General features: G+C 44.8%; 1 protein-coding gene across 1 annotated transcript in view; it reads left to right on the plus strand.

Annotated features, from left to right (window-relative positions):
- The window catches only part of LOC105476177 (neurotrimin), a 1,408,523-nt gene that overhangs the window by 303,148 nt on the left and 1,088,847 nt on the right, over positions 1-16,528 (plus strand). Inside the window, exon 4 of the mRNA XM_011731850.3 lies at positions 14,004-14,127. The gene's annotated coding sequence lies outside the window, so the exon portion shown is untranslated. The remainder of the gene's footprint in view (positions 1-14,003; positions 14,128-16,528) is intronic.

Below are 16,528 nucleotides of genomic sequence, written 5' to 3' on the forward strand. Positions count from 1 at the left end.
CTCCCAAAGTGCTGGAATTACAGGCGTGAGCCACGGCGCTTGGCCAGTGTTTGTGTTTTGTTTTTGTTGTTTGTTTTAGTGATGAAGAGAAGAAAGAAAATCAGTAAGGAAAATTCCTGTATAAAGGCTGAAATGTATTTTGTGTTTTTTCTTCCCATCATCCAGGGTTAGATAACCACAAAAGCACTCTTTTATAGCACTTAGGGTAAAATATATTGTAAAAATATCCTCTGTGAAAGACCTTAGGTTCATTCGAGACCAAAATTATTCCCACTGTACTTAAGCTTAGTTTCCATTTCTCATCTCCAGAAAAGTTGAAAGTAATACTACTTAGAAGTGGTCTGTGGATTGGGACCAAGCCACAAAACATGAGCTACATGTACAAACCCAAAATAAGCATTTAGAAATTTTCATAAAAATGTGTGTAACTTTGTGTCTATTCCTTTTAATCTAATCATAAAGAATTTGGACTAATACTTTACACATCTTTTAAGATTTTGTTTCATCTTCCCGGTAACTTATTTCTCTTTCTGTATGTCTGTCTTTCTTTCCTTCTTTTCTTTTCTTTTCTTCTTTCTTTCTTTCTTTCTTTCTTTCTTTCTTTCTTTCTTTCTTTCTTTCTTTCTTTCTTTCTTTCCTTCCTTCCTTCCTTCCTTCCTTCCTTCCTTCCTTCCTTCCTTCCTTCCTTCCTTCCTTCCTTCCTTCCTTCCTTCCTTCCTTCCTTCCTTCCTTCCTTCCTTTTATTTCTTTCTTTTTCTCTCTTTCTTTTTTGATTTTACAAAAATATTTGATCCACAATGGATTGGGGAAAAAGAAAAAAATTCTTGGCCCTCCCTGTATTATTTGATTTTTTTGCAATTTCTTATAAATCCATAATTATTTCAAATAAGAAGTAAAAACAAAACAGAAATAGGACAAAAGAATATGTAAATAAAAAGCTGGTCCTTGACCACAGATAGTTAGGGAATCAGTAGCCTTGGACCCAATCAGCTACACGTGGGAAGAGCAACTTATAAAAGAGAAAAAACATCTTAAGGTTATGGTCAGTAGTTACGGCTGGATTCATTGGGATATAATGTGGTGCTACCTTTTTTATCTGTTAGGTATTGCTACAATAATACTGTGTAAGAAAAGCAGACAAACACACACAAAGCCCTGTGGCATCAAACAATGGACATTCATTTAGCTCACTGGCAACTCTTCTGGGCTGGAATCTCATGTTTCTGGAGTCAGCTGTTGGCTGTCTGGGAGGAGCTGGTCTAGGATGGCCTCTCATGAATGGTCTGGTCCCAGTCCCTGTGGTCTTCTATTCTCCAGCAGACAAGCTTGGCCTTGTTCTTATGACAGTTACAGGGTTCCAAGAGAGCACACAGAGAAATGCAAGGCCTCTCGAGGCCTGGGCTTGGAACTGGGGTGCGGTCATTCTTACTGCAGGACCAGACTGGATTCTAGGAGTGGAGGCGTGGGCTCCACTTAAAAGGGCAATGGATAAAGAAAGGGAAAGGATTGGGGCCATTTTGAAACAGCTGACCAGGACGTGGCTCATTGTTTGAGCCTCCACATTCTCCAAGATATCAGGGTGATCTCAGATTCCAGATGTTAGTGCTTGTCATCCCTACCCTAAAGGCTGTTGATGAAATATTGTCCCTTTCCTTCAAGTGACCATAATAGACACAATTAATTGATTCGTGTACTCTGCTCATTCACTTGAATGTGGCTTTTAGAATCTTTCAGAATTGGATTTATTTGTTGAAATCTATCAGTCAACACCATAATTATGGACACACAGCAGGTGGCTCAGGAGTCCCACAGCCCCTTCAGGGGCTGCTGGACATGCACTGGTGGTTAGAGGTGGTGGTGACCATACCCTCTCAGATATAAATAGTGACCCCTCACAGGTTACTGTGGCCCAGTTACAAGGCCCGAGAGCATCTACTACCTATTGAAAAGCAGATTACAGTCAGACATTTGTCAAGGAAAACGTGTTCTCCCACATAGGGCAAGTAGCCTTAGGTTGCACGTGGGGTCCTCCAAGCTCCTCTGGGTGAAGACACAGTGTATTGCTGTTAGTTTTTGGGTTATCAATTATAATAGATGTGGTTACAATAATCGGAGTTCTCAGGAATGGCATAAAAGGACACTAAATGCTTTAGGTCACATACTGGGTCTGAATTCCAAGCATTCATAAAATCGTGTTTTCTGTGCTCTCCCATAGTCTTGGAGAAAAGAAACAGAAGGCATGGGGACTGGGAGTTGCGAGGTATGATGAGGCTTTTGCTGATACAAGAATGATGTCCTCACCCACTGGGCCATAGGAGTGGCCTCCCAGGATCAAAGGACACGGGGAGCCAGCACTGTAGACTGGGTGGGGGCGGGGGTGGAATTCCTGGCAAGGGAGAAGGTCTCCCTACCTTGGCATTCTCTGAGGTTTGCCTCTATAACAATGACAAAACTTCCAAAGAACAATTACGGAACCCTGGGGACTTCAGAAAGGCAGAAACTATTCATCAGCTTTTCCTCCGCAGTATCTCTGTGCTAGACACTATGATAAGAATGTCACGCAATCATTCTGAACCTTTACCCCATTCCTGTGAGACTCTAGCCACATGTTACAGAGAGCTGAGAATGAAGTTTGTTGGCCAAGGTTCCACAGGAGTCAGTATATAGCTCAGATATGTGACACTGAAATTTATATCCTTATCCATTTCTTTATTTTATTTTATTTTATTTGAGACGGAGTCTCGCTCTGTCACCCAGGCTGGAGCGCAGTGGCCGGATCTCAGCTCACTGCAAGCTCCGCCTCCTGGGTTTACGCCATTCTCCTGCCTCAGCCTCCCGAGTAGCTGGGACCACAGGCGCCGCCACCTCGCCCGGCTAGATTTTTTTGTATTTTTAGTAGAGACGGGGTTTCACCGTGTTAGCCAGGATGGTCTTGATCTCCTGACCTTGTGATCCGCCCGTCTCGGCCTCCCAAAGTGCTGGGATTACAGGCTTGAGCCACCGCGCCCGGCCTATATCCTTATCCATTTCTAACATTCCATGGCCTCGTAAGGATTTGAGAACTTTGGAAAAGGCAGGGGTTAGTTTGGTTTGTCCCAGAGATAAACACAAACTTCCACGGTGGACAAACCGCACAGATTTGGATACAAGGGAAGGTTGAAGCAGCCGTAGCCAAACCACAGGCCCACCATGAATCTAAGCCATTTTCCTTTGCCGTCCATTGAAGGCACAACAGACCAACTATAACCTTCCCAGTGTGCTTTGGTCAGCCAAGGAGGACTCAGCCCACTGAAATGCAGTCCCGAAGCAGGCGAAGAAGGGTGTCTGTAGGGGCCAGTGGAACAAGCTTCGGGGGCCTCTACAGAAGTGGGATTTGGAGATTGATAAGCTCCCGGGGCTTCATAGAGGAAGAATTGCTCATTATACAAGTCCAGTGAAAGGGAGTTTGCATGTACAAGAGCAGGCAGAGGAGGAAACTATGCACTAAGGAAATGTAAACAGGTCCTAGAAGTCCATCTGGTTGGTCATTCTGGGACAGCAACAGCAACCTGCCTGGCATGAAAAGGCCCCCAACGTGGAAGCTGAGACATGGGCAGAGTTCAGATTTGAGAGAATGGTGCCCTTCGGCTTCCCAAAACCTCAGTTACCAGAACCAAGACAGACCATCAGAAGGTCAAGCCTGAGAATAAAGTCAGCTTGAGGATGTCACGTGATGATTCCTCAGTTCCCCCAACAGAGGACTATATTAGTTTCACCCCCCACATGGGCCTGAATCACTGTTGATTCAAGCAGCATGATCAAAATGTCCAGATATTGATAGCAGAAGGCTTTGGGGCAAGGAGACAGGAAATCCAGATGGTTTTTATAGTTGAAAAGGGGGAGAGATTTTTCTCGTTCCTGGTGTATTCTCTGCCTCTACTCTGCTTTCATGCAGATCCAAGATTTCAGAAAGAAGGTCTGTCAAACTCTATTTAAATTTTTGTTCTTTTATGTTGCAGTATTTTGAATCAGTAAATTGTCACAGCTTTTATTGGATGGACCCAGGAAATCATGAAACTGGCTGGAATTGCAGGAGATATTTGAGTTAGACACGTCAGAGGACTTCCTGGCCTGAAGGGCACCAGCATGAGAGAATAAAGTTATTTCTGTCGCTGTCATACTTGCTCTTTTTCTCTGCCCTTTTCCTCTCTCTTTGGAACATTTTTGTCTCTTTCCTCCTGCATTTCACTCACTGATTTCAGCCAGAATAAAGAAAGAGCTTCATTACTATGAACTTGCTTGTGGCTGGAGGAATTGAAGTGGAGATGCTGACTCCCATGAGCTTGGAGACTGCAGGGATGACAACCTTATGTTAAATTTATGTGTTCTTATTTTTGTTGAGTATGACTATATTTCTGTACATTTTATTTCACCCTTTAAACATTTATGTTCCTGTGTTATGATTAATTAAGTGTAGTAAAATGGAGTGTTTGCAAAGTTAAAAAAAAAACCCTTACTCCTTTGGAGTCTTTGTACTTCACGTTCTTTTTGCTCTTGCCAATCCTTATTTCTCTTTGCTCTTTTCTTCGATTTGTCACCTTTCTTTATTCCTTCCTTTTGTTCCTCTGGGCCAGTCCTTCAATCCTCACTCCATTAAAGGCCTTGCTTATGCAGAATACTTTCAAGGCAACGGGGGTTTATTCCAACTAGATAATCAACTCTCCTCTCTTCTCTTTCCTCCTCTCCCCTCTCCTCCCATTCCCTCCTCTCCTCTCTTCTCTTTTCCTCTTCTCTCATTTTCACTAATTTCATCTCCTTCTGTTTCTTCGTCTCATCTGATACCTCCCATCATATGTTTTGTTTTTTGAGATGGAGTCGCCCTCTGTCACCCAGGTGCAATGGCGTGATATCAGCTCACACCTCTGCCTCCCAGGTTCAAGGGATTATCCTGCCTCAGCCTCCCAAGTAGCTGGGACTACAGGTGTGTGCCACCACACCTGGCTAATTTTTGTATTTTTTAAGTAGAGACGGGGTTGGCCAAGCTGGTCTCAAACTTCTGACCTCAAGTGATCCACCCGCCTCAGCCTCCCAAAGTGTTGGAATTACAGGTGTGAGCCACTGTGCCGGCCCCATAATATGTTTTATCAAGATAATAGCAGTGACCACCACAGTCCATCTGTAATGTCACAAACCAGGGGAAACCCAGTGATAGAGGCCAGCAGATTTCCCCTGGCCACAGGTGCCTATTCGGTCAGCTAGGAAGATGAGTTAGGAGCTAAGAACATTCTTGGATCATCCTCTCTGATATGCAGGCCGACAGTCTTAATGAAGTAACAGGAAGTATGAGAAAAATTTACCCCCACACTTTATTGCTTAAACCTTCCTATACTTAATTCTGAATCAGTCAGAAGAAAGGCTTTGTAGAACGTGATTTTAAAGATGCCTCAATACATGGTTTAGAAAATTTACTAAGTGCTTCTGAAAAGGACTTAAAGCTACTACTGAACAAACTTTCATTTATCTAAGTCAGGATTTCTCAAACTTCAAAGAACATAAGGCACACTTGGTGGGCTTACTAGACTGCATTTTCCCAGGCCTCACCTCTAAAGGGCCTGGCTCAGGATATCTGAGAAAGGAGCCAGGGAGCTGCATATTAAACAAGGTCCCCAGGTGATTCTGAAGCAAAGGTTCACGGACTGCACTCTGAGAAGCCAAGCTGAAATGAATAAAAGCTGTCATTATTCTTGAGATGAAGGTGAGGAAAAAAATCGTGACTACTCCCTGATATTTCACAAGTATTGAGTGCTCGCTGTATGTAAAGTTCCACGCTAGGCACTGAGTGGGAGGCGAGGAAATAGAAGCCGAGGTCCGTATGAGCAGTTCTCCATCTGTCTTTAATTACTCCTCCAAGTTTTGAAACGGGGCTAATTTATCCATGTCACAATGTGCTTGGGTACCCACTTCTGCATTCACTTCCCTAGGCCTCCTGCCTTCAGTGTTTGACTACTGTATAAACACAGAAACTAATCAGGAAAATAAGGTAATACTTATATTATTAATGGTAGTAGTAATAGTAGGAGTATCTGAATGCAGGTCCTAGGCTGTGTCCAACCCAAAGATGTCCTACAGTCTATATGAAAATGATGCGAAACCCATTTCATAGCATGGCCTTTCTTTTAAAATTCTTTGAAAGTAGGAAAGGCATCATGCACGCCTCCCTCTTGCCTTTGATCAGAAATGGTGTTTGCGCGCCTGCCATTCTCCTGACCACAGCTGGGATCTCGGAGCAGGGATCTCAGGGCTGCATCCCTGAGGTGGACCTGAGCCCCAGTGGTTCCCACTGGGAGAGTCCTTTTGATTGCTTTAAAACTCCTCAGCAGTCACCCTGATTGCATGAGATCTGCTTCTTGCCTTCCTCTCAATTATGGGTTAGTAGTCAAAGATGAGTGGAATGTTCTTGTTGCATGTCTCAGGGCAAGATAATTTCCTTCCTTTTGTTTCACCTGCAAACTGTGCACACCCAGCCTGGAGCCAGGCTGGTGAGATGCTCTGAAACATCCGCAGGCTCCTGAGAGGCAGAGGCTGCAGGAGCACAGCTCTTCAGTCCTCAGGAGTGTGCAGCTGCCAGGTGGGGGCATCAGGACTGGGGAATATGTGTGTGTGTGTGTGTGTGTGTGTGTATGTGTGGTCACAGCTGTGCCCATCCCTGTCCCAGTGAAAGCTATGGATTTAATGCCCAAGAGTACTCGATGAATCAAATGCAGGTATGGATTGTGGACCCTAGAAAGCCTGTCCATGTACTCCAGGTAAGAAATGCTGGTCAAGGTGAAGAAGAAATATCTTTGTATTTCTTGAATATAAGTGGAGGACAAGGCCTAGAAAAGGCAGCTGTCAGAAAGCTGAGTGAGTCACAGAGGTGATCTCGAAGTTCCACAGACACTGGGAGTTCCTTTATGTGATATTTTAATGGTTTTCACTCTGACCTGACAGAGATCAAAGTGTGCATGCAAAAAAAAGTCATTATTAATTAATGCATGCATAATATTTAATCACTTTTGTCCATTCAAAATATATTATACACATACATTTTTTGAGTGCCTATTAGTGTATTGCATAGGACTAGGATGGAGGAAGGAATTACTATTTATCAATCAATTTTAGGTTGAGTCTTTTAGTTGATTCATTGCTTTTCACAATGATGCTGATGTGTTTATTTTTTACCCCCATCTTACAACGAGGGCATAAAAGCTGAGAGAGATCAGATTACTGAGCCAAGATCATGCAGCTTGTGACACTGGTACTGGCCTTGATTTCAGAAAGCCCTTGTTCTTTGCCCTCCGCCCTCTGCCCCGTGGCCTTGAACCACTCTCCTGTCAGGGTCCATGAAGGAATCACAGAACTGAGCACAAAATATAACCCCAGGTGTGCCTCATCTGGTCCTCCCAGCAACCAGCCTGACTGGCAGCTGCAATCAGAATCACATCCCTATTGTAGAGAAGCCGAGTGAACATTTCCAGTTAGTGTCAGGGACGGTGCCAGCACCCAGGCAGCTGTGTGCCTACCCCGTGTGCTTTCCACTGCCACTATTATCTTACATTCTTACTGTGGACACCCACTACCTCCTGCAAACGCATCCTGCTTCCGGCCGGTCCCTCCCACTTCCCTGCCCGCTCGGCTCCGAGGAGCATGCCTCTGGTGTCTCACAGGATGGGGCCTGCAATGCCTCCCTGACTCCAGCTGTATGTCCAAGGAGGTAAACCCTCCTCACTATTCATCACACAACAAAAAACTCTTTGGGAAAAAATAAATTAAATCCAGACCAAAAAAAAAAAAGAGAACAACCTTTTCCTCCAAGTTAATTAATTTGAGCACTATTTTCAGGAAAAGCGTTTCTTAAATCCCTATCGCTGAAGGCAATTTTCTTGCCACAATCACTCAGTGTTCCTGACAGAAAGGAGCGTAATCACTCCTTGACAGAAGGTGACTGGCAGAAAGAGGGCTGAGGGGAAAGTGAGTTTCTATAGCCATGGAGGGGCTGCGAGTGCCTCACAGGACATCCCGCCCCCAAGGAGGCTCCAGTGCCTGACCAGTGAGGTCTCTCTGCAGGGCATGTTGACTGCTGTGTGTGTGTGTGCATGTGTCTGTGTGTGCATGTGCCTGTGCACATGTGTGCATGTGTGTGCATGCACGTGGGAGTGGTGTGCTGGTGGATGGAGAGAGCGGCAGGATCTTTGCCTCCACAGGGATCCTGGGCACACATCGGATCCTTGAGACAGGGCACAGGGTCGCTGGCCTCCTGCAGGCCGGTTTGCCTGGGCCACACATGCTGGTATGTGCAGGGGTCTGCTGAACTCGAGGCTCTACCACACATTGGAGGGCCACACGTCCTTGGTTCCCTCCATGCTTACTTTTGTGCCTCAGCATCCTTCCAACTGTAAGTCCACGTGCAGTTGGGCTCTCTCTTGGGATTGGAATCAACTGTTATTGATGGGAGCAGTGTGATGGAGCTTTCCCCACACCTGGAAATGGGGGTGAAATGTACGCTAAGCTTGGGGGAGCATGCCATTTCTCCTTCTGCTTGGAGGCAGCCAGAAAACTGTCTCAGCCCCAGTGCCCTTAGTCATTAAGAGTAATAATAGCTTCCATTAATCAAGCAATCAAGCACTAGGCTAAGCATTTTATGTGTTTGCATACATTATTTCTTATAATCTTTCAGCAACCCTGAGAAGTTGCCTTTCTAATCACTAGTTTACAGATGAGAAAACTGAGGCTCGGGGGGAACATGACTCATGCAATTCATGCAACACAGCCAGAACTTGATCCGCAGAATACATTACTGTCAAAGCCCTGCTCTTAACCAGTCCACTCTGATGCAGACTGCTCTCCAGGTTAGGCACTCCTCAGGCCATGGGCTGATGCCAAAGGAATGGTGGTCCCTGAATGGTCTTGACTGGGAGGACCTTTAGAATGAGGGGCTTCTTCTGTCCTCCAGAACCGAAGATTTATCTGACTTTGGATAGGGCAAGTGTACTTCTCCTTCCCCAGCTAACAGACAGAATTCACTCCTTCACTGGTGGGTGAAGTGATGCTGATGAGAGATAGTCCTGTGAATACCAAATTCACTCCTTCACTGGTGGGTGCAGTGATGCTGATGAGAGATAGTCCTGTGAATACCAAAGCAACAACATCTGAATGTACCTGTATGCACCGGGGCTGAGGTGAGGAACAGCAGCTTGTAGGCAAAGGTCCACGGGATGCCTTTGCTCCTTGCCAGCATGCTTACATCATCTTTGAGGCTCAAATGATTCAAGAGTAAATTAAGGATAAAACACTTGCCTCTCTGGGTTTTGTGAGCATTAAATAAAATAATATATGTAAATGGCTGAACACAGTGCCAGGCTTAAAGAAGTGCTCAGGAAACGGTAACCAGCATTATTAATTATTTCCTTTCCCGAGTGGTAAGTAGCAAAGCTGCAACAGCTCCTGCTGCACATCTGCACCCGTAAGCACCCAGGGCTTGGAGCCAGGTGTGTCTAGATCCCATCTGGACCTGCCAGACTTGTGACATTGAGTACCATACTTCCCTCTCTGAGACTCAGGTTTCTCATTTGCAAAAGGGGAAGTTCATGGTCTCTACCGTCTAAGGTGGTGTATAAGAAAAGGGAAAGAGAGTCTGGGCACAGTGGCTCATGCCTGTAATCCCAACACTTTGGGAGGCCAAGGCAGATGGATCACAAGATCAGGAGATCGAGACCATCCTGGCCAACATGGTGAAACCCTGTCCCTACTAAAATAAAAAAAATTAGCCGGGCATGGTGGTGCACACCTGTAGTCCCAGCTACTTGGGAGGCTGACGCAGGGGAATTCCTTGAACCTGGGAGGCAGAGGTTTCAGTGAGACGAGATTGCACCACTGCACTCCAGGTTGGTGACAGAGTGAGACTCTATCTCAAAAAATAAAAAATAAAAAAGGTAAAGAGGAAAGAGGAGAGAACCCATCTAAAGCACAGCACAAAGTCATGGCACCGAGTAGGTGCTCGATAAATAGCAGCTATTATTATAATCATCATGATTATTATTGTACTGCTCATGCATCAAATCTGTAGGAGTTGTCCAAGTTCCTGTTGAAACCTAGGAGCTGCAGAGAGTATCTTCACTGCCTGGAGATGAGAATATCAGCACAATTCATAGTTCATTAGAGGAAGCGGTGTGTTGCTAAATGAGTCCCCCAGGAGTTAAGGACACTTCTAAAAATTGTTTCAAGTCAGTCTGTGGAGTATAAAGCAAGGACAGAGAACAGTCTTTTCCTCAGGCCTCTTTTGTGCTCATGTTTTGACTTTGGTCTGAGCACAGCTTCCATCTGAGGAGGTGCCTGTCTCCTCTCTTCTCCAAATCATATGGATTGGGGATGCTTGACTCTGGGTACTTGCACGTCACCTGAGAAGCCTCTGCTACTAAGAGCACAGAATGTGATCACCTTGCACTGGCCCCATGGCTTTATCCATATCCCTCAGCCTTTTCTCTCAGACCAAGCCAGATTGAAAGGTTTTTGTGTTTCTAGTCCTTCTTCTCCTATATCCTAAATTTATTTATTTAAATTTTATGCCCTTCTCCATTTGGAATACATTTGTCTTCAATCAATCCATCTGCACACGTTTGTCTAATTCAGTGGCTCTCAACCTGGCATATGTTTGAATCACTTGGGATAATTTAAACATAGGAATCTGGGTTGAGGGTGGGAAGGAGGGGTCTTGAGTGTCGGTTTCTCTTTTAAAGATTCACAGGTAACTATGCAACCCCATTTGAGAATTAGTAATCTAGTTCTTTCTCTATGTTGGCAAAAATACCAGCCTTGCAAGATTGATGAGGAGATGCAAACTGAGTCATGTCTGTGGAAGCTCCTTGTCAGCTATACAGCAACATGCGTACATATGCCTCTTGTTGCCTTTGGCTTTTAGACAAATTTACACATTGGCTTCCAGATGCACTGCTGTAGGTGAGCAGTGAACATGGTTTTTGCTGTGCAGTCCTCATCTCCCCACTTGCTGCTTTCCACAACCTCCGTTCCTCTCTGACTCTCCCTGGGCAACTTGTGTGGGTCTCCATCTGCCTCAGAGTGTCTCCCCAGCCTGGCTGACTTCAGAGGTGGCTTCATGCTGCAGATCCATGGAGCAGGACACAGCCCTCAAATTCATGTGGCTTGTAAACTGATGTAGTTACTGAAATGAAATAGTTACTGACAGGGAGGAGGGTGGCCCTCTGTGTCCTATCTTGTCCACCTAGGGCACTGCTACATGGAAGCAGGCCTTTTGGCCAGGTCTACCAGATGATTAACAAACACTTGCACAGAAACCAGCACCTTACTGCTGTGTTCATCAAATCAGACAGTGCCTGTGTCAAATCCACTGTCTCACAGTGTTGGCCTGTCCCTGATTCCACACGTGAAATCAATTACCACACATTAGGGGATGTTTAACACTTTAATGGAGCATTTTTCTCTATCATTGTTTGCATAGAGGGGACATGAGGAATCATTACCAAGTGACCAGCAATGGATTTTGTATTGGCAGAGAGGAGAGGCTGGAGCCTAGTGAAGTGAATTCAGAATGCCCCAGGAAACTTTACAAAGTCCCTATGCTGGGGCTCCCAGTGGCTGAAGGGGTTGAGAGAGCGGCATGCAGAGTAAGGATTCACTGGAAAATTCTGAAAGTCCATGTACAAATCTGGGGAATGCCAGTCACTTCCTCTGAATCTCATAGATGTACACCTCAGCTCACACTCTCATTCTCCAGCCATCCTGCCTGGTGCTGCCTTTTGCTCACGGTAGGCTTCACACAGCACATTGCTCACCCGAAAAGGAATAGTGTCATGCTTGAAGGCATGGTAACATGGCTTGACTGTGTCCCCACCCAAATCTCATCTTGAATTGTAGCTCCTATAATCCTCATGTGTTGCGGGAGGGACCTGGTGGGAGGTGATAGAATCATGAGGGGCAGGTTTTTCCCATGCTGTTGTTGTGATAGTGAATAAGTCTCATGGGATCTGATGGTTTAGTAAAGGGCAGTTTCCCTGCACATGCTCTCTTGCCTGCCGCCATGTAAAACGTGCCTTTGTTCCTCTTTCATCTTCCACCATGATTATGAGGCCTCCCTAGCCATGTGGAACTGTGAGTCCATTAAACAACTTTATAAATTACCCAGTCTCAGGTATTTCTTCAGAGTCGTATGAAAATGGGCTAACAGACATGGGCTTGAAATCAGACCATAATGATGTGAATCCCAGCCCCAGTCACTTCATGGCTGTGGGGCTTCAGACAAGTCATCCAACCTTTTTAAACTTCAATGTCTTCATCTATAAAATGGAGGTCCTACCCAATAGGACTGCCCTCGGAAGAAAGAGAATCAGAAGAGCTCAAGCATATGAAAGCATTTAGTTCTGTGCTTGGTGCTACTTCATAAATGTCAATAAATGTTTTAGAATAAAAGTTTTCTTCTCTCTCTTCCTTTAATCACAGAGCCACTTGTCCTTCAATCATACTAAGTATCTTCTCAGCAATATCATTTCTGGAGTCAGCTCTTTCTCTTCCTCTCCCTCCTCCACCCTTGTAAGCAAAGGGGCTGGCCGGGCTTATCTCTAAAATCCTTCCTAGCTCCGGTCCTAAATGTGGCTGGTGAATTCAAATAAACACATACATATACACCCCCGCCTCTCTTACATGCACAAAGACAAAGAAAACGGATGAAGGTTAATTTTTTTGGCCCCTTCTCATAATGACTCATCCATAACGATTTCTACTGGTTGTATTTTCTTCTGTGACAGAAACAATTTACTGCATTCTTACAGAGCCCATTTTCTCAGCGTGATCTAGTTGTGTGGTGGTTTGGGAAGTAATTTACTGATATTTTGCTTCAAAATAGCTTACAAAGACAAAGCGGTTTTGTTGACACCAAGGTGCATTCCTTATGGGCTGGAAAAACAGGATAAAACCATTTAAAAAGTAAAAACATGGTATTATCATCACTTTGAACTTCAGTTGTAAATCAAACACCCCTAGTTGAGACTGGCCTCTCCTCCCCTTCATTTCTGCATCCTGCTCTGTGTGCCAGCAGTGGATTGTTTGTCTGCATGGGCAAATTCACATTCCATCTTGTCAGAAGCAACTTTCATATTTGATTATATTCCCCATCCTTGGAATGCCAATGCATGACTTTCTTCCATTTCTCACCTTTCACTCTCTGAAAAGCAAGCAGCCATTGCAAGGCCTGTAACTAAGCAAGGTCACAGAGCCCTCGCCTCCCTGGGTTCTGTCCTTGGTCCCAGCTCCTTTTTTCCTTGGGCATTCCTCAGCCTGGTAGTATCGATTCTACAGTAGTTCCCCCAGCCCTCTGTTCAGGCTGCAGACTAGAGAGCTGCCTGGAGGATCCTTACTGGTCCCTGGCTTTGGACAGAAGTAGTGATGCTGTCCTCCTCATCCTCATCCTCTCCAGGGAGGGAGCATCCTCAGCCTCTCTCCATAATCCGCTCCAGCCTGAGCTCTCCAAATTAGACAGGATTTAGACTTCGTCTTGGTCTTAGAGTTGGCAGGCATTTGTTATTGGTTTTGCCCAAGGTTTTATACTCATTTTAAGATTAATAATTTTAGAATTTTATAATGGGCAAGGTTTATGATCATCAGTCTAATCCTATAAGCCTAAATCCTAAACCAACATGAATTATGCTCAGGGTGGCCTAAGCAGCTGTACAGATCTTTGATTTCCTGAGTAGTAGACATGAGTAGGGAGGAGACAGGAGCAGCTATTGTCAGCTCCACACTGTGCCCTCCCTGACTGGGGGGCCTGTGGAAATTGACTTCTAAAGGAGAGGGCTCCAAGGCCCTAACATAGGTTACGTTTATTAGTAGGTTTGCTTAAGTTGCACTTATGAAATTAGAACATGATTTCCTCTATTTTTTCAAAAACTGTTAGGTTATTATGCTGAATTTCTGGGCATTTTGGAATCTACATTTAACCATTTGCTCATTCCCAGGCATCTGTGGAAGACCTACTACGTATAAGATGCTGTGCTAGAAGCTTCAGAAAAGATTTTTTTCAATGGCCACTACCTTGGAGATGCTCCCAGTTTAGTGGGGGAGAGCAGTGTTCTCAGACATGTAAGTATTAAAGTTATTTTCTTTCTATATTTGTTATTTTCTGCTCCTTTAGCTGACTAGATGGAGCTCAAGTGGTTGGGCCTCCCAAGTGTCACTGAGTTAATATGAGTAACGTTCCCATCTGCATTCATTTCTGATTCTTGACATCTTGACTGTTTCTTTCCTCTTTCTCTTCCTGCCAACATGACATAAGAAGATATGCATTTATTGGGCCGGGCATGGTGGCTCACGCCTGTAATCTCAGCACTCTGGGAGGCTGAGGTGGGTAGATCAAGAGGTCAGGAGATCAAGATCACGGTGAAATCCTTTCTCTCCTAAAAATACAAAAAAAATTAGCTGGGCGCAGTGGTGGGCACCTGTAGTCCCAGCTACTTGGGAGGCTGAGGCAGGAGAGTGGTGTGAATCCAGGAGGCAGAGCTTGCAGTGAGCCGAGATCATGCCACTGCACTCCAGCCTGGGTGACAGAGCAAGACTCCGTCTCAAAAAAAAAAAAAAAGATATACATTTATTTCTAAACCAAAGTGCCCAGAAATGACCCATCAAACTGTCTTAGGAGAGGTCACATTTCAAAAATGTAGTCTAGAATCCTGCCTGTCTTGTTTTTGTCTGTCCTGATTTCCTTGTAGCCTGGGCATGTGCTAATTTGTTCTGCATTATCCTGTGACAACTGGGTTGCAAGGACAGGACATTAATTCTCTATTAGGTCTCCAGAGCTATGTAGTCAGGTAAAAAGTCCAATGGGTCTTCAGATAGGATATTTCAGGCCCAAATTGTATCACTTTCACTCACCTACTGCCCAGACCCACAGCCAGCACCAGCTTCCTTTGAGTGGCCTGGGAGGGACAGCACCAAAAGGACGCTGACTGTGATCACGTAGTTTAGCACTGGACCTCTTCTGGGCTACTTGGCCAAATTAAGGCCATTATCTTCCTTGTCCTTCTTTCATGAAGGCTGCTGAGCTCAGCTAAGTGGCCCTTGGACCCTGTGGAGAAAGCAGACAGTCTTCTTGATCTGCCAGGAAGCCCGGGAGAGACACATGTCTAGTTAATAATAGAATGAGCTACTTGACAAGGCTCTTTTAATTTATTAGAGGGATGCCTCAGATAGCAGGTGGTTGGTACTAGGGAGGAAAAAAATGGGGAAAATTGTTTCTATTTTGCATATGGCATTGGCTTGCAAAGCAACTTCCACCCCTAATCCCTTTGACCCTTTTGTAGCTCAGCTGACCAACGGGGGAATACTTATTTATAGTGCCCCTTCCCCTCCTCTAACTGAGATCAATGCATTTTATTTAATTGACGTCACCCCATCATATTACAACATTTAGAATTTGTCTTTATGGCCTTCTTTATACCCCAGGAAGGGCTCTTGAGGGCAACGCAAAAGGGCAGCTTTGGGTGTTGAACAGGGGTCTCCATTAATTTGGGATGAACTGAGTGTCAGAAAATTGAGTTTCAAGGGCAGCCTAGGAAACTTGTCAATTTCAAGCTGTCTGCTATGGAACCAAAGCATCCTTCATTGCTGGATTTTGGAGGCTTGTTTACGTTGGTTTATGTAATGGCTACAGTCCTCCAGGTAGATTAAGTAATTTCTTCATTTAGAACATCCTAAATTGTATGACATTTGAGAGATTTCCTTGACCTTGTCAAGGGCAAATGCTCACTTTATTGCTTTTCCTTATTCTTTGCTTAAAGACAACAGACTGCTTTCTCCCTCACGGCAACTAGAGGTGAGTGGAAATGACCACAGATGTTTTATGATGCTCAAGCCCTTGCAGTTGTACTCCCTAAACTGGCTAATAGCTTCTCTCCTGTGTGTTCTTGTTCTATCTTCTGTAATTTTTCTTCCCATTTTCTTTCCAAGTCAAAATCTTTGCCCTTTACGTGAAGCATAATAATACTTAGCATTTATGCAACACTTGGCATTTTTAGGGTCTCGAATGATCAATAATGAGCTAATCCACACATGGTGATGGTTGTGCAGCAGGTTAACTGTTACCCCATTGCACAGATGAGAAAACCAAGGTCCCAGTACAGCAACTCCCAATCGAAAGCCAGGCAACCCTTGCATATCCAAGCCCCTGGCTTCAAGTGAAGGCTTCCTTTGCCCTTGGCTCCCAGGAGTAAAATCAAGAGAGAAAGAGAAGGATCAGAAGTTAAATTTTCCCTACATGCTTTCTTTATTATAATTTAACCTGTTCCCATTTTCAACTATTTCTTTAATGACCTGCCTGAGCCATAGGGAATTCCAGGCCAGTTCAACAGGAAGCTGCCTGCATTCCATTTCCAGTGCCACCCATGACTTAATAAGCCCATCCTCGCTCCTGTCACCCACGTCATCAATGGAAGTTGTACATACTTCAGGACTCAGGACACATTCCTCCCCAGTGCCTCTTTCTTGG

This window comes from Macaca nemestrina, chromosome 12, assembly GCF_043159975.1.
Source record: "Macaca nemestrina isolate mMacNem1 chromosome 12, mMacNem.hap1, whole genome shotgun sequence".
Classification (NCBI taxonomy): Eukaryota; Metazoa; Chordata; class Mammalia; order Primates; family Cercopithecidae; genus Macaca; species Macaca nemestrina.